The sequence below is a fragment of the Silurus aristotelis genome (assembly GCF_946808225.1).
Source record: "Silurus aristotelis genome assembly, chromosome: 12".
Taxonomy (NCBI): domain Eukaryota; kingdom Metazoa; phylum Chordata; class Actinopteri; order Siluriformes; family Siluridae; genus Silurus; species Silurus aristotelis.
The window spans coordinates 27,142,554-27,162,197 of NC_139585.1; the positions used below are offsets into that span (position 1 = coordinate 27,142,554).

Consider the following 19,644-nt stretch of genomic DNA (forward strand, 5'->3'; position numbering starts at 1 on the left):
GATCAAAACATATCCACACTCTCAAATGGGCATTCCGCAGGGTTCTATACTTGGCCCCATGCTGTTTAGTCTTTTTATAAATGACTTGCCCCTGCACTGCTCTGATGCCAGATGTCAGCTTTATGCGGATGATGCAGTTATTTATGCACCCGCCAAGTCACCTGAGCAGGCTGCAGCTGTATTGTCTACTAGTATGTTTGACATCCAACAATGGCTCATCCAAAATCAACTAGTTTTAAATCTCACAAAAACAGTTTCTATGTGCTTTTCCATTAAAAAAAACTCGATTTAAAAGGAAGATTTAATATTAATTTTATCAATAAAATTTTATATTAATAAAGTCAGACTACCTTCTCTGTGAAGAGTTCCAAACTCTGGAACTCATTACCATCTCATTAAGACTATACTGGACTTTAATGTGTTTACTTCCAGGCTAAAAAACAAACCAAAGGTTCATTTATTTTTAACTAGTAGGTAAGAGTTGTATATGATATATGTGTGTATGTAAACTTTACGGGTAACTCTCATGGGTACATTTTATTGTGTATGACTAGGGACACGAATTTTCCATATCATGGTATTTGTTTAAATTGAAGTAGTTTAGTATGTAAATTGTATTGTGTTTAGAGCTCAACCAGGGACAGGAGTTGAAAATTAGCATTTGCTATAAACATTTTATGCAGCATTTCAGTGACAAGCTTGCTTTGACACTATGTATGTTTGCATTGTCCCTGTCAAATAAATAAAATGAAATGAAATGAAATCATCTGCATGTTTGATTTGGCACATGTTTTTATGCTGGATGCCCTTCTTAACGCAACCCTCCCCATTTATCCAGGCTTGGGCAACCCTAATGGCTGAATCGAACCCGGGCCGTAGCGGTGAGAGCGCCGCATCCTAACCACTAGACCACCAGGGAACCATGGTAAGTAGGGACTGAGCTGTGGAAAAATTACTATTTCACCAGACCAGCTTCAACTGAAGTGAGAACTAATCAAGACGTATAAGATTATACTTTTACAACTAATTGCTTTGAGGCAGAGGGTAATAAAAACACCCTGAACAAAAAAGTCACAGAATAATTCAGTAATGTATTAAAATGAAGAAGTAATTTTTAATATGATAAAACAGGTGTTAGAACTGAATGGATCAGAATGGATATGAATGTACAGGTTGCTCACTGTCATCTTTATGACCCATTTCCCACATTCATTCATCTTCATCCACTGCTTGATCCTGTTCACAGATTGTGGTTTAAATGACTAATCTCTCTGTGTGTGTGCGTGTGTGTGTGTGTGTGTGTGTGTGTGTGTGTGTGTGTGTGTGTGTGTGTGTGTGTGTGTGTGTGTGTGTGTGTATTAAATCCAATGCGTTATTTATATATTTATGTTATGAGGGTTAAACAGTGAGATAAACAGTGACATGCTTAGAGTTTAAACTCAGACTTAAGCTTAAAAGTGGAATCAATAAAACCATTTCAAAAGTTCTTACCACTATGAGACATTAAGAGAGAACCATTTTTTTTTCATTTAGTCGTATTTAAGAACTTTGAGGATGGATTTATACGTAATTAATGTCAGGAATCTGCTACAATTGCTCACAACCACAGGTTGCATTTATTCGCTGTTTCACTGCAAACCTTAACATGATGGAACTGTAATGAATAGACATTCAGTGCCACCCAGATGATGATGGGTTCCATTTTGAGTGTGGTTCCTCTTAAGGTTTCTTCCTCATGCCATCTCAGGGAGTTTTTCCTTAACATTGAAAATTTAAGAATATTGCTAAAATTAGAAATATGATGTCGCTACAGGATGCAGAAAAACTAGTTCCTGCCTTTGTTACATCTAGATTAGACTACTGTAACGCTTTACTGTTTGGGTGTTTAATTAAGTGCATAAATAAGATACAGTTCAGAATGCAAGAATCCTAGAGAACCAAGAAATATCACCCACTTTAATCAGTCTATACTTCTTCCAATCAAATTTGGCATTGATTATAAAATACTACTACTGACGTATAAAGCACGGAACGGTCTCACGCTACAGTATTTGAGCAAACTTTTGATGAATGATTATATATATATATATATATATATATATATATATATATATATATATATATATATATATATATATATATATATATATATATATTATAATATGATTTTCCCATGCCTACTTGGATAAAAAGGTGTAGGATTTTTTGGGGGGCGTCAAATAATGAAGACTAAAGCAAGGGGCAGATCTTTCTTTTATAAAATTTACTTTATAACTCTATAAAGTTATGGAACAGCCTTCCAATTAGTGATTGGGACTCAGACACAGTCTCAGTGTTTAAGTCGAGGCTGAAAACATATTTATTTGGCCAAGTCATTTGTCAGTAAGTCTTCCTTAGGTCTTAAATCTTTCCTTTACGGAGCCTCAACTGATCACACTGTATAGTGTCCTTAAACACTTAAACAATGAGAATTTTTTCTCTCTCTCTCGCTCTCTCTCTCTCTTTCTCACTCTCTCTCTGTCGAGTAAACATGCCCATGAGGTTCCAGTGACCAGTGTTCCTGTCCTTTCTTCTCTGACTGGATCTGACTGGTTCATCTTACCATCCTACCTATGGATGGAGTCCTTCTGAACTAGAGACTGCTCTGTGCACCTAGGGATGGTTCCACATCTACAGCCTAAAGATCCAGAAAGCCGCTGAGCAACTTAAGAAATTTGAGGACTGATTCTGACTGACTGAGGACTAATTATTATCAACAGTCTGTTACAGTGGCTCAGGTCCACAGGTTTCATGAACAGTTCTGCATTTAAGCATCTATTACTACACACTAGAATGAACAATGAAAGTGAAATCCATAGACATTCGGCACCACCCAGACGAGGATGGGTTCTTCTAAAGGTTCTTCTCAAGGTTTCTTCCTCATTCCATCTCAGGGAGTTTTTCCTTGCCACTGTCGCCACTGGCTCACTCATCATGGATAAAATTGACTATAAGAAACAAACTTATAACCAATAAATTTACACATTCTTTTATATAACTTTATAACCCCTTTATCTGTGTAACGCTTCTTTCGTTTAGCTTCATGTACATGACACTTGCTAAAACATTCTTCTAATTTCCTTTATTCAACTCGTCCAATCACGTCAAAATAACAGCATCGCAATAAATCTGAAATCTAGTACAATTACATAGTGACGCTATTGAAGTCACAGCAGGAAGCCTGGTGTGTGTGTGTGTGTGTGTGTGTGTGTGTGTGTGTGTGTGTGTGTGTGTGTGTGTGTGTGTGTGTGTGTTTACTCATGGGCATACATTGACTTATTCATGCTTTGACTTATTACACGTGACACTTTTAATCAAACTCAGTGGATGAGATGTGAACAAAATCTAAGGTCTAAACAGCAGACAGACTATAAATTAGCTGCTGTTGGGCTTATCAGCACTGCACAGTCCAACATCTCCAAACAGGACTGTGGGTGAAGGAAATGCTGTTGTTATGGCATTGGTGTTGCTCTATTTAAACAGCAGATATCCTCCTCACTCATCCTGTGTAACATGCGTTGTGTAGCACGCATGAGCTTTATAGTTGCTTTTTACACTGAAGACAAAAGAATTATAAAGGGAAAAAATAGAATACAGGATCTTTGACACAGAATTTTAGTTGTGTGTAAACAGGTCAGTGGACAGGCAGTCTGACGGAATAACAACAAAAAAAGGAAAGGGGAAAAATCTTCCCTCCATCATGAAGCCAAAATGTCTACAGGTTATCAACAAAGAGATCTCTAAAATAGCTTCAAAGAAAAAGTCAAAATGTTTCTACTGCAGATCAAAGAACTTTTTCAATCTATCAGTTAGGGTTTTCAACCAGTGTGTCACAGCAACACTGGCCAAATGAAACTCTCACTGTTCACTGAGGAGATTTCAATATTAGCCTTCATTTCGGACTCCCTGACACCATCACACTTTCATTTCCCTTCGGATTTCCACACTGTCTGCCTTCAACGACCCTGCACTCCACTCTAGCTACAGCGAGATCCTCCACATGCAGTGATGTGACCTAATTACCCCGACACTGTGTTGCATGCACACTGGGACGAGTGGAGAAATTAGACGAAGGGTGAAGAGAAAGCAAGCTTTCAGAGCAAGACAAATGAGCCACTAGTTTAACACGTCCCTTCACCCATTTTATCAATGTTTACACTACTGTTTCTACAAGGACATGCACAAGGATGTAATCAACTAAATAAGTGCTTGTTATATAAACAAATATGGACCAAAAAAAACCATGAGCAGACCCCTTTCCCAAAGTCACAAAAGACAACAAATAGACTTTTTGCAGATTACCTTTTACAATGTATGAAATTTACAAAAGAATCCTGGCAGAATTATGTACTAGATTATACAATAAAGATACTTTAATTGGAAACATAAATAAGAAGAAAATGTGTGTTTTGTTTTCATCATCCATCAGTGTAATCTGGGGCTTATGCAGAAAAAAGGATTATATAATCACAACCCTTTCTCAAAGACAGTCTGAGGCAGTAGAGCCATTTTTTCTGTAACTTAGCATAGATTGCATTTTTTTTCCAGTGTTAACGTCATTTTGGCTTACTAAGATAACCTAAAGCCAAAACATTATTCTTACTGCTTACACTCACATCTCCATCAAGGAGTAGTTGATACAGGAAATGTTAGGATAAAATGATGATCTAATGATAATGCAGAGTCATGACTTGACACACTTAGCAGTGTTTGTGTGATATGCCTGCAATAGCAATATAATGCTGAATTTTGTAGGTTAAAAACCACAATACTCATGCTAGCTCAATAACATTACAATTTCCTGACCTCTTATATACTGTATATAAGTATATATCCACATACATATATATATATATATAAATAATCTGGCTGTATGCTAAAAAAAAAAAGACATGCAATTTTTCCCCTAACTGTCACCTAACTGAACCAGAATTGTACCAAACCGTGACATAAAAACTGAGGTATGTACCTATATATAAATATATATATCGAATTGAACACAAACACACACACACACATTTGTGTGTATAAGAGGTCATTAGCTATAAATATGACAAACATGTTAAATAAAGTATTTACTGTTGCACCAAAGTGCAGGATTACGGGCGAGAAGAATATTAAATTGTGTAGATAAATTGCTATGATTGGGCTGCTCAAATTGAGTGTATTTGTTTAGACTGTCAGGAAGGGAGGCATCACTTGTATCAGGGTGAGATCTGGATTGTTTGACGTTTGTGAGGATGTGATTTCCATGCCAGACGCGATGAGGGCTGGTGTTTGCGCAGTTGCCCTCGGTCTGCCATTTGAAAACATGCCCCACCTCTTTAATTCCATTTCCTCTGATATGACCTGGATAAGTTTTGTTTTCCAGCAGAACATTACACAGTTTTCATTTTCTACCAGCTCACCTTCCTTCCATTAATGCATCCTGGTGCTGTCTCTTCTCCAGGTAACACTGAACACACACACAAAGGCACCTACATCATGTAAAACAAAATGTGATTCACCAGAAGAGGACGCTATGCTCTATGATTAAGTTCTGATGGTCATGTGCCTAGTGGTAGTCTTTATGGACACTCTCATCTAGAGGTCAAACATTATGGGTTTTTCTCTGGCCGATGCCAATATTTAGAAATCAGGGCAGTGGATGGCCGATATATGATGCTGGGGTTTTTTGCCCAATATGTCTGACCAGTTTTCTTATTTATTAAATCAAACATTTAATAAACAACACAAGCCTCTCCAAAATGCATTTGTTTTGTTTTGGTACCTGTGCCTACCTGCACCCTAAACTACAGCTGGTTGAAGACTCGCTAACAATACAGGGCCAAACATCTATTCTCTCTCTAAATGTTATTCTCATTCTCTCTTTAAATGTAGCATCATATTTAAACAATTACATTTTACATTTTACCTGCTTTCCAAACACATCGATTTGGAGGACTATATACAGTGGAGTAAAAATATAAAAAAATAAATAAATAAATAAATAAATATAAATATATATATATATATATATATATATATATATATATATATATATATATATATATATATATATATTTACAGAGGCTTGTCTCCCTTTTTTTTTTTGACTGTTGTATTTTGTCCAAAATAAAGACAGCTAGGAAAACAACTACTATGACTCCGTTTCAGGACTTAACAGTAGCTCCCTCTACACACACTCATGCCTGCTATTTCACAAACTATGTCAAAGTTTGTGTACTTGCTTTTACTCTTTATCCCCTTTCTTTTCTCACTCTCTCTTTGACCTTTCTTCTGTTCATACTGTTCCCGAATCTCTCATCCACTTACACATCGCCAGGAGCAGCCCTGAGAGAGAAGACAATGAACATGTGCTTGACCTGAGTTCTACTCCACACTGAGAACACAACACACTCAAGTGCTGAGGTGGATAAACAGAGACACGCACTGTCAAGGAAATGAGAGAAACGATAGACATGTCTTTCAGGTGCATGTTTTATCGCCTGGTATTAATCACAAGACTGCAGGAAGAAAAATAAAAGCAAAAAAATGGAAATCTAATCCCAAAAAGCCAAGTGCATGATAGGTGCTCCAAGCTGAGAGCCCAAATGATGTTAGCATGAGTTGACTGAACTGATATATAAACTGATATATATATATATATATATATATATATATATATATATATATATATATATATATATATATATATATATATATATATATATATATATATCTCGTATATCTGTATTGTAGTTTATAAATAGGTTTTTTTTGTGGTGCCCCCGACTAGTTGAAGATTTGATGCTTCGATAGGAGAAGCCTAATTTGACTACCAATCTGTATATTTGGCCATATATTGAATAAATTAAAAGTTATTCTCATTTACATATGCCACAACACAAGTTAACAGCACATAGATTAGTTTTACATAGAACAACACAAAATATACTAGCTGAGATGTTCTCCAACTCCGTGGGTTGTAAATCACCTGTCTGTCACCTGATAAACCTCATAGGGATTAAATTTGGCCATTTTAATGCTGATGGAGATGGATGGATAAGAGATGGATAAATATACAACTTTGTCGCTTAACCTTTTACTTATTCGCTGTTGGAAGAACCTGCATGTACACAACCAGTAATATGCCACTACAAGAGGAAGTAATAAATCATCATTATGTTGACCAGATACGCACAGAGCAGAGAGAAAACTATTCCAAGCTGCATTCCTTAAAATGTACTTTCCATAAAAAGCACCATTTTCCAAACTGACATGACATCTGGACAGCTGAAAGGTCACACATTAATAATGGCCATTCAAAGCTACAAATAACCTTAAATAGGGCAAAGCACTGAGCCAGAGGCTAAAATAACATCAGCTATAAACATGAGCATATTGGTATCACCTGTTAATGCAGAAGGAAATTAAGGCAAAAATTTAACATGAAAACTTTAAGCTTCCATTCCTTTTTAACACTGATGTGAGTTTTTGTTAAAAATTAGCAAAAGTACACACAGTGTTTTCAGGACATGATCACAAAAATATTGAGTTTCAGAGACACTGGGGTATTTTTCACTTCAATTAATTCAATTCATTTTTATGGTGATGGTGATCAGATGCAAACTGTAGTCTTGAGTCAGTGTAGCAGACTGTTGGCATTAACTACAGTCCAAATCCATATCCTCAGAGTTCAGTCTAAAGAGTATGTTCAGTGGCAGACTAATACAGCCACAATGCACCATAGACAACCACAAAAGCCTGTAGCCCTTCAAACTATATAACTCCTTCCTCTAAGTGTTAAATTCATTGATTGTACAACATCTATACTCAAATACTGTATATAACCTAATAAGTATATTTAATTTTATTTGTATCGATTGGCCAGGCAGAGGGACCGAGCTGGGAAGGATGTCCTGCAAGTTAGAGCAATTAAGGATGGAGATGTAAATGTGTTGACTAGTGATAAGAGTGTGTTGATAAAATGGAGCAAGCATTTTGAGCAGATGATGAATGAGGAAAAAAAGAGAGAGAAATGGTTGGATGATGTGAAGATGTTAAAGCAGGAATTGCATGAGATTAGTAAGGAGGGAATAAGAGCAGCTATTTAAGACAGCCGTCAAAAATCCTGGAAAATTCTGAAAGTTGATCAGTCACACAATGAAGTTATGGGAAAGAGGAGTGGAAGCCAGGCTAAGAGAAGAGGTGACCATCTGTAAGCAACAGTATGGTTTCATGCCGAAGAAGAGCACTACAGATGCTTTATTTGCTTTGAGAATGTTGATGGAGAAGTATAGAGAAGGTCAGAAGGAGTTGCATTGTGTGTTTGTGGATTTAGAGAAAGCATATGACAGAGTGGAGAGAGAGGAGTTGTGGTATTGTATGAGGAAGTCAGGTGTGTCAGAGAAGTATGTTCAGGACATGTATAAGGACAGTGTGACAGCAGTAAAGTGTGCAGTAGGAACGACAGACTGTTTTAAGGTGGAGGTTGAACTGCATCAAGGATCGGCTCTGAGCCCCTTCCTGTTTGCAGTGGTGATGAACAGGTTGACGGACAAGGTCAGACAGGAGTCTCCCTGGACTATGATGCTAATGATATTGTGATTTGTGGTGAGAGTAGGGAGCAGGTTGAGAAGAGCCTGGAGAGGTGTGGATACACGCTGGAGAGAAGAGGAATGAAAGTCAGTAGGAGTAAGACAGAGTACATGTATGTGAATGAGAGGGAGGGCAGTGGAGGGATGCGGTTGCAGGGAGAAGAGGTGGTGAAAGTGGAGGAGTTCAGATACCTGGGGTCAACAGTGCAAAGTAATGGAGAGTGTGTTAGAGAAGTGAATAAAAGAGTGCCGGCAGGGTGGAGTGGGTGGAGAAGAGTGATAGCAGGAGTGATTTGTGATAGAAGAGTATCTGCAAGAGTGAAAGGGAAAGTTTATAGGACTGTGGTGAGATCTGAGATGTTGTATGGACAGGATTAGAAATGAGTTTATTAGAGGGACAGCGCATGTAGGACGTTTTGGTGACAAGGTGAGGGAGGTGAGATTGAGATGGTTTGGACATGTGCAGAGGAGGGACATGGGGTACATCAGTAGGAGAATGCTGAGGATGGAGCCACCAGGAAGGAGAAAAAGAGGAAGGTCAAAAAGAAGGTTTATGGATGTGGTAAAGGAAGACATGCGAGTAGTTGGTTTAAAAGAGGTAGAAGTATAACACAGGGTAGAATGGAGACGGATGATCCACTACGGCGACCCCTAACAAGAGCAGAGGAGAAGAAGTATATTTTATTTGACATTTCTTTTGTTTATTTTACTTTAATTTTATTGTGAGCAACTGGAAGCCAACAACTTTCCTGTGGGACCAATAAAGTTTTCTGATCAAATGACAATTGTGTTCTGCACAATCCAATTCTCTGAACCTGCACCAAAACAGATCCATTTTCAGAACTAGTTTGTTACTGTGGTTCTTCTTCATCAGTATCATGAATATTATCATTATTATTATTTATGTTTGAAAATATGACAAATATAACTCTATTTCTGACTGTACTTGTATTTAATATGCACTATTAGCTTGTTTACTTAAATTTTTTCAATCTTCATAATAAAAATAAAAATATAGCATGTACATAAGTATTCACAGTTTTTACTCAATGCTTTTGACACCAATTACAGATTTAAGTATTATTGAGTTTGATGCTACAAGCTTGGCACACTGATTTTTTGGGCAGTTTCTCCCATTCTTCTTTGCAGAACCTCTTAAGCTCCATCAGGTTGAATGGGGAGTGTCGGTAAACAGCCATTTTCAGATGATATGCCATTTTCTCCATAGATGTTCAATCATGTTAATGTCTGTGCTCTGGTTGGGAAACTCAAGGACATTCACAGAGTCATCCTGTAGCCACTCCTTTGTTATCTTGGCTCTGTGCTTAGGGTCATTGTCCTGTTGGAAGATAAACTTTCGCCCCAGTCTGTGGTCCAGCGCGCTATGGTTTTTCATCAAGGATGTCTGTGTTCATTGCTGCATTAATCTTTCCCTCAATCCTGACCGGTCTCCAAATTCCTGCAACTTGAAATACATCCCCACAGCATGATGCTGCAACCACCATGCTTCACTGTAGGGATGGTATTAACCAGGTGATGAGTAGTGCCTGGTTTCCTCCAGACATGATGCTTGGAATTCAGGCCAAAGAGTTACATTTTTGTGTTTCATGGTCTTCTTGGTTCTTCTGGTTCTTGTATGGTACAAATCCTGGGGAGTGGGCAGGGGAGCACCAATGATTTTTTTCTGCTGTTTTAACTGTATGTTGCAGTCTTTTCCTGTCCTGTTTTGTTGCTTCTCCAAACCAGATGGTGATGGATGTGCACAGGACAGATTCAATGACTGCAGTGTAAAACTGCAAAACAGCTCCTGGCAGACAATACTTTCTTAATTGGCATAGAAAGAACATCCTCTGCTAGGCCTTTTTGAGAATGGAGTTTATGTTGGACTCCCATTTCAGGTCTTGGGAAATAGTAGTGCCCAGAAATTTGAAGGTCTCCACAGATGACACACAGGGCTGTTGGATATTGTGAGGGGTAGTAGTGTTAATGGGTATTTCCTGAAGTCCACTATCATCTCCACAGTTTTGAGTGTGTTTAGCTCTAGGCTGTTCTGACTGCACATAGCACTAGCCGCTTTACCTCCTGCTGATATGCAGACTCGTCGCCATCTTGGATGAGTCCGATGAGCGTAGTATCATCTGAAATTTTCAGGAGTTTTACAGTTGGGTTACTTAACGTGCAGTCATTAGTGTAGAGGGAAAAGAGAGGTGGGGAAAGGACACATCCCTGAGGAGCACCAGTGCTGACTGTCTGAATACTGGAGGTAATACTCCCCAGTCTCATCTGTTGTTTCCTGCCTGTCAGGAAAGTGGTGATCTACTGACAGATGGCAGGGGTTATAGTGAGTTTTAGGAGTTTGAAGTGGAGAATTTCCGGAATTATTCAAAGCCGAACTGAAGTCGACAAACAGAATTCGGTCATATGTCCGTGGGCAGTCTAGGTGTTGCAAAATGTAGTGCACCCCATGTTGACTGTATCATCCACCGATCTGTTTGCTCAGTAGGCAAACTGTAAGGGATCCAGCAGCTGTTCTGTTACAGACTTTAGGTGGGAAAAGTCCAGCTGCTCAAAGGTCTTCATGACAGCAGATGTCAGAATGACAGGCCTGTAGTCATTTAGTCCAGTGATGGAGGGTTTCTTGGGGATGATTGTGAATGTGGAATGATTGTGGAGAGTTTAAAGCAGGAGGGGACCACATCCAGATCCAGTGATCTGTTCAAGATATAGGTGGAGATAGGAGCCAGTTGGTCAGCACATGCTTTGAGACAGGAGGGAGAGACACCTGGGTCGGGAGCTTTCCTTGTCTTCTGTCTCTGAAAGAGTCGATTCACAGCCTCTTCACAAATCGTGAGCGCAACTTGAGTCGAACAGTTGTTAGATGGGTTTCCAGAGGTGTGATGGGGCAGTCAGTGGGTTGGGTTGGATGAGAGGTGTGAAGACATTGTTCTCAAGCCTGCAGTAGAAGGTGTTGGGGTCATCAGCCAGGTCTTTGTTTGCTTCAGTGGTGAGGGGTGGTCTCCTCTTCATGGCTTGGTTTGTGCTTTGACATGCACTGTTAACTGTGGGACCTCATATAGAAAGTTGCAAATCATGTCCAATCAACTGAATTGACCACAGATAGACTCCAAACAAGTTGTAACTCAAGGATAATCAGTGGAAACAGGATGCACCTGAGCTCAATTTTAAGTGTCATGGCAAAGGCTGTGAATATTTATGGACATGATTTTTTTCTTTTTTTTTTCTTTTTTATAAATTTGCAAAGATTTTAAACAAACTTCTTCCACATTGTCATTATGGGGTATTGTTTGTAGAAATTTGAGGAATATAATGCATTTAATCCATTTTGGATTAAGTCGGTAACATTACAAAAAAGTAAAAGTTTCCTTTAACTGTCAGAATTAGTACAAAATGACCAAGTCAGTCAAATCATGCTCTGTGTTTTCTAATTATGTGGGTAAACTATTCTTACCCAAAAACATCATCAGGAAGTAAAAAACCTACTTAAATAAGACATTTAAGCCATAGTCAAATTTTCAACCAAAGTTGTTATTAAATGTTTGTTATTGAAAATGCTACACAAATAAAAGTGAATTAAATTGATGTATATTAAACATTTCATATGAACCTTACTGAGCTACATTGATGATTTTCACAGTACCTTTAACTATGGAAAATGTGGCACTTTTGATAAATAGGCTGAGGCACAAGATAAACTGCACAGATCTCAGAAATGCCCAGTTTAAAAATAACATTATCAAAGTAATATTTCCATGATTCCATGGAAACCTTTCTTATTATTTTATTATAGCAAACTCTTTATATAAAAGTTCTGTTTCACATCATAAACAGGGAAAAGAGCCCACAAACACCCACTTTCCCCAGACTATTAAGCTATTTGTAGAAAACCATATGATTATGATCAACTAAAAGTGAACTTGTGCTCAGATTAATAATAGCTCCTGATATCTATGTGGGAACATACATTTCTGTATCCAAGTCAGGAAAGCACTAAAACCACTATTTCTTATTTTCAACATGAAACTGAAATTAGAGTCTTAAGTACATTTACATGCATGCAGTGTGCAGACAAACCGCTAGGTTTGGAAGTGCACTTCAGAATAAAATGAAACATGGCTGAACGTTCGCCTGCAGTGACTCTGGTGACGTGGCTGAAGCACATCTATAATCCTAGGTTTAGCTTTAAATGTACTGATCTGGTGTTTAAGTCAACACCATCAAAAACAATTAATATGATTAACACAAATGTTTGGCTTTGCTAATATAATGCAAAAAAAAAGGTCAGGACTAAACTGCAAAACAAGAACACAAGACTGTTTCCAAAATATTTTCCTTTATGATTTAAACTGTTACACAAGTAATGTCTCATTTTATGACTGGCACTTTCAAGTGCTGTTCTTAAAAAAATAAATAAATAAAAAATCCACTGTACAAACAGCAATGTGCAAGGACATAGGCGTGCTAGAAGGACAGTTGTGTGCGAGGACAATGATGATGATGAATTCTGGTTGATGAATCAAACAAGCAAAATGTATAGCCTGCAGAACAGAAAAATAACCACAAAAGGCATCTTCCTAATTGGAAAGCAAAAGCCTAAGTGGTCATTATGAATGTTAAAAACTTCAGTAAGCACTGGCTGATAGTGGCTTCCAACTAAAATAGAAAGCAGCAGGATGGCATCTACTGTTTGTGGATGTTGTAAATGGAATAAGACAGCAGGCTCTGCATTAATCAAACTGATCAGCCCTGGACAACGCAGAGAGAACATAGTGACCCCCAAAGGAATAACAGGAAGTCTATAAATGTAAAAACAAAAACATACAGTGTGCTTTAAATATGACAGTACAACCTCATGAATCATGTGTAATTTAGCAACAACACACAAACTTGTAGTTGTACTTTGCACTTGTTGGTTTTCATTTAGCACAAAGAAAAACTTAATAGATCTTCTTAATAAATTGGAATAAATCATGTCTGTTAGAATAGCTTCAAATATCACTCCATAACAATGTAGTTATTTATTTTTTTTACCTTTAAATTTTAACAGCAGAAAACCTTGTTATACAGTAGTTTATTTATTTTATTTAGTTCATTTCAAAAGTCAGTCTAATGGTGATAAAGAGGATACATTTCATAAAAATATCCATCAGTCAGTCTACATCATTTTGAATCCATTAACAGGTCAGTGCTTGGACTTAATCCTGCCTTTGATTAAAATTCTCTGTAAGAATTACTAAAAATATAGATCCATTCATGTCATGTAGTTATTGTTAAATGTGTTTCTTTGTGTAGTTTGGAAACTGCCAGTGATCAATTTTAAAATTGTAAATTTTTTGTTTGTGTGGTGTCTATTTTGTTATCTTATGTGTATTGTCTACTGTCTGTTGTGCTGTCTATTTGTTAACTGTCTTGCCTAGATCACTGTTATATGTTCATCTGCACATTGAAGCCTCTGGAGAAACCCAAAGCTTTGCACCTTGCAGGCGGCTGAATGACTGTAAAGTTGACTTTTGTCACTTTAATACATCCAAACAAGCTGAAACATTAACCACATAACTAGTTAACTGACAAAATCTTTAAAAGACTTACCGTAATTTCCGGACTACAAAGCGCACCCATATATAAGCCGCACCCACTGAATTTGACAAAGATTTTTATTTTTAACATAAATAAGCCGCACCTGTCTGTAAGCCTGTCTTATTATAGACTTCAACGAGACAGGCTTTAACGAAAGACACAAAATGCAATATGTTGCGCTTCTATTAGGAGCATAGCGGTATTTTGGGAATAGCGTACCACTGCATTCTTCCGGTATTACTGCGTGTGTGTAAGACTGAGGATTATGTCCTTTTTATTTTCTGATGCTCATTTCTAAGTTTCTTTGACTAACCCATAATGCGGTTGCCAAGAAAAATAAAAAAGCACGAGTTTTGGAAACCTGTCTGTGCTCATATGATTTCTGTTGTAACTGGAGTTAGCGAGCTCTCCCTTCACCCAGACTCAACACGTTACAACGGCTTGTATCTAAACAGTAGCCTACCAAGTAAGTCGATGTTCACTGTCTTTCTCCTTCCTTTCACAACTACAGTGCTACCTTGACCTACGAGTGCATTACTGTACGAGTTTTCCGAGGTACGAGCGGTCACCCGGTCGATTTTTTTGATTTGTTACGCGAGTAAAAAATTTATGTACGAGCTCGAGACGCCGCTGCTAGAAGTGAAGATTGTGACGAAAGATAATCAAAGAAGAAAAAGTAAAAATTTTAAAGTTTAGGGATACGTAGTGTACAGGAGTGATAGTAAAAAACGAGTTTTCCCTCCGCCTCCGCTTATCGCCTCTACCCCCCCTCCACACACACACACACACACACACACACACACACACACACACACACACACACACACACACACACACACCCCACCGGCGTTTTCGTTAGCTCAAGTCGTCTCATCTCCAAGGAAAATACACTGAATAAAATCTTATTATATCTTTACATACTTTTTCTATTATGTTTTTACAAGATATGTTATTTAGAAATGTATTTTCCAATTTAATAACATGAAACATAAAAATGGGGTGTCAATTTGAGGGTTGGAACGGATTAATGCCATTTTAAGTATTTTTAATATGGAAAACTGATTTGATGTGCGAGCTGATTGAGATACGAGCTCGTCCACAAAACGAATTAAACTCATAGGTCAAGGTATCACTGTATTTTTCTCAGGAGTTTATCTTTTGTCATTGTCGTGCGCCACCGGTGGAAGTTTTTTCTCCCGATGCCATGCAGCTCAGAACACAGGTGAGGTGCGTTTTTTCATTTCCGTTCAGAAATTTCATTGGTCTAATGTTATGTTGCTCAGTTTTTTGGCTTGAACTTTGTGAAACCAGGAAAAACCCAGGAAAAATTCATAGATTAGCCGCTTCGTTGTTTAAGCCACGGGGTTAAAAACGTGGGAAAAAAAGAAGCGGCTTATAGTCCGAAAAATACGGTAAATTCAGTTATGTCTTCATCTTTGATGAATGTCTTCATCCTTATTCAGTTTTGTCTTCATCTTTGTTTAAACTCCACTCCACTCTTTACTGTGTGTCATGGTATGAGATGGAAGACATGTGATTACAAAAATACTTAGTTTTATCCCTTTTTAAGATTTACATAAAACGTTTTATTTAGACATTTAGCATTTTCTTTATTTAAATATTTGCACCATAAAATTATGATTTATATTATATATATATATATATATATATATATATATATATATATATATATATATATATATATATATATATATATATATATATATATATATATATTAGTTTTCTCAAGATATTATTTACTTAACTCTTCTACTTATTTCAGCAAACATTAACCAATGTCCTTATTACCTCCATCCTTAATTCATTCACGCCATTTGATATGCGAAATTGTCAGGATTTTCTCCTTTTAAGAGAAATTCTTGAAGCTGGACATAAAACGCTAAAGAATCCATGAATGGCTGTTCCCCAGAAAAAACAACCCAAAAGACAGTGTTGTAAAGTATTTGAGTAAATCTAATTTGTTTCTTCTAGTTCAAGAATAAAAAAAATTTAATTTACAACTTTACTCTCTACTCAACTACAATAATTATTATTATTATTATTATTATTATTATTATGTATTAGTACATTAGATGTACTGTATTTATACACTATATTTTAATATATATTAAATAAATATATAATATATTCACAGAATTGTATAATATTTTAAGATTGGTTTACTCCTTTGTCTTTTTTAATCAACTTGTTTGATCTTTGTTTCATTCTGGCATGTTGAAGAGGCCATTGTGTTGTTGGTTAATGCAGTATTGAGGTGTACAATATGATTTGTATTTTAGCAAATAAAACCTCACAAATCAACTGGTTTTGTCTTTTCACTAACGTGCATCTTGGTGTTGAGGACTAGTGAGTCTACATTCAATATGAGTCAAATACTAAAGTTTTGTTCAAATTAGATACTTGAAGACTTTTACTCAAGTCCTATTGTTATAGGTGACTTTTAACTTGTAATGGAGTAAATTGTACAGCAAGGAATCTATACTTTTACTCAAGTCTTATTTTCAGGTACTCTTTACACCTCTGCCAAAAGCCTGTTACTCTACCTGATGAGCATTTATCCCCAAGAATGCACCGAGCTGAAATGTCTTAGGTAAACACTGACACCAGCATATCCTGCTGAACCACCATGTCACCGGTTCAAAGGCTCATGAGAACTAAAGTTGCAACATAGACAATCCATGGCACATTATAGATTTAAAATGTTGTTTTTAGCTTTAAATGAAAAAGGAGATACTGAATTGATGCTTTCCATTAAATAAACTGCAAAGATGTGTTCCATCCTACAGGAGTCTCTGAAGGTAGAGGAACCCTGTAAAGATCTATACTCAGCCTCCTCAGACACCTTAAGCCACAGATTTTCACTCAAGGGTACACTGAAGGTGCCATTTAATTAGAGTCTTAAATTCTGTCCTCCTGCTTTAACCTTATCATGTTCGATCAGAATGCTTGCAGGGTGTGAAATGCGCGTGCACACACACACACACACACACACACACACACACACACACACACACACACACACACACAAACTCGCTCTCTCTCTCTCTCTCTCTCCCCAACCCTCTCACACACCAACTAAACACTTCCAGCATTCAGGCAAGAATGTTGTCACAAATCTACTTAACTGCAAAACAGGATTCATGAAATAATTATCTTTGAAAATCACACTATTAACTCTTCACACAACATTAGCTGCTCTCTTTCTCTATAAACATTCCAAATAATACAATTATAAATTATCCAATAAATTACGATTATTGTAGCCAACTCATTTCCCAAGCCACTTTAATTGAGATATTCAGTTTAAACTGGTGTGTAGAAAAAATAGCAATTAGAGATTTATTGAATATAATACAAATAATGACGTTTCCTTCAAAAGCATCAAGAAAGGCTCAGCCTCAGCTCTTTGACTCTGAGATGCGAAGCTTCTTTTTGTGATGCTGTTACTTGATAAAAATGCACTGATTAGGGACAATCACTAATGAATATAGGCACAATTGATGCACTTCTGGATAACCAACCCTCCTTCTCTTGTTACACTGGTAACAAAACTCAGGTACATAATTCCATCACTATCACTACACAGCTCTTTTAACAATCAGCCTTTTCACAAAATAATGATTTTAAATTTCAACTATAACATGTGCTACATTATAATCTCTGATGTTTGTCAGTCAAAGTCTGCTGTTTTCCATGTGTTTAGTTGCAAGTTCGGGATACTGCACTATCATGGCAACTGCTGCCTTACAACGTAACAACTAATCACAGCTGTGCAGATCCAGTCTAGCGCCGATCTCTCATCGCTCATGCACAGTACAGGGACGGAAGCATTTTCAGAGGTTTCAGTGACTGAAAACAAAAGTGTGGACACGGATATGAAAATTTTGTTTTAAAATGTATCTGAATTTGCGTTCGTTTTATAAAAATCTTTTACAAATTATTTTCTATTTTGGAAAAACTAATAGGACAATAGTATAGAAACAAATATTTTTCAATACTTGGTGTTCTTTTTTCCATACTAATCCAGACCTGCATAGGAACCCTTACATTTACAGTGTTTGGTACAGTAGATGCCCTTATCCAGAGTGACTTACAAATTAGCAGTTGAGGGTTAAGGGCCTTGTTTAAGGGTCCAGCTTGATTGTGGTGGGATTTAAACGCACAACCTTCTGAGCCAAAGTTCAATGACTTAACCAGCTTAGTGTCTGGTAGTAGGGAACAGTTGAAATATCCAGTTTTAACTCTGCTGTGTGTCTGTACATTGCTGTCCAAGTACTGAAAATCAGTCAAGCAGAATTTCAGTGCTATCGCTCTCTGATGGCCCAATTCTCCCCATTCTCCCTTTACCTGCTACTGTAAATAAAACAATTATATTTACATTTGGTATTTTGCCAGACACACTTATCCAGAGCGACTTATCTGTTATACAGCTAAGCAATTAAGGGGTTAGGGCCGTACTCAAGGGCCCAACAGTGGCAGCTTTGTTGTGCTGTGATTTGAACTTGCGACCTTCTGATTCAGAGCGTTATTCACTAAGCACCTCCCTTTCTTAGACACTGACATTTACTATCAGCTATAAATTCATTGCTTCTGTGAAATACAGTTTCCTTAATTGTCATTACATTGATGCTACTGTTGCTATAAAAAAGCTGAGTGAGTTTTTTCTGGTGTATAACATTTGGTGATTTTATGCTTCAAAAATCAAATAGAACAGAGTTGTTCAGCAAATCTGTATTTTCATCCATCACTTTAATCTCCCTAACACAAACACACACATTTTTCCCATTCATGCATACATACAATTGTGCATGTTTTTGTGTTGTGGAGATTGAAGCAATTGAAGACTTCAATAGGTTTAAATTCTACAGATTTGCTGTAGATTGTAGTAAGATGTAACTATTGTTTTTGATTTATAAAACATGAAATCACCAAATACCAGTGGTGGGTGGTCAGAGACAGCAAAGCCTTCTCTGCTGGCCTAAACACTATCAGAAGCACTGGACTACATTTAAAACCTAAATTCCAATATTTGTTCGAAGAAATTCGTAGTGTTTCTCTTGGCTGCACTGCTTCCAGTACGTGTATGTGGATGTTAGATTTTTTGTCCAATCAGATTTCAGCCTCTATGTGCTAATCTAATCTAATGTGTCAATCTAATCTGCCCAGGGCCTTCAAAGTCTGCTCCAGCTGTTCTTTTATGCTTTTTACCATAGTGTCCTGAAGAAAAAGCTCTGTTTCTGTAACCAATCAGATTTAATTTTCTCCTCACAGGGCAGCTAGCTGGCCCAGAATAGAGTCAACATTTTTCCGTCCTCTGATTGGTTGGTCAGAGGGAAACTGTTACAGCCAAGTTCGACTGGCAAAACACGTGTGTAGCTCTGCACACATTAATACATCTGAGTTAGATTTT

At 37.2% G+C, this 19,644-nt stretch overlaps 1 protein-coding gene across 3 annotated transcripts in view; it reads right to left on the reverse strand.

Moving 5' to 3' along the window:
- The window catches only part of slc39a11 (solute carrier family 39, member 11), a 121,043-nt gene that overhangs the window by 64,246 nt on the left and 37,153 nt on the right, over nucleotides 1-19,644 (reverse strand). The window lies entirely within an intron of this gene.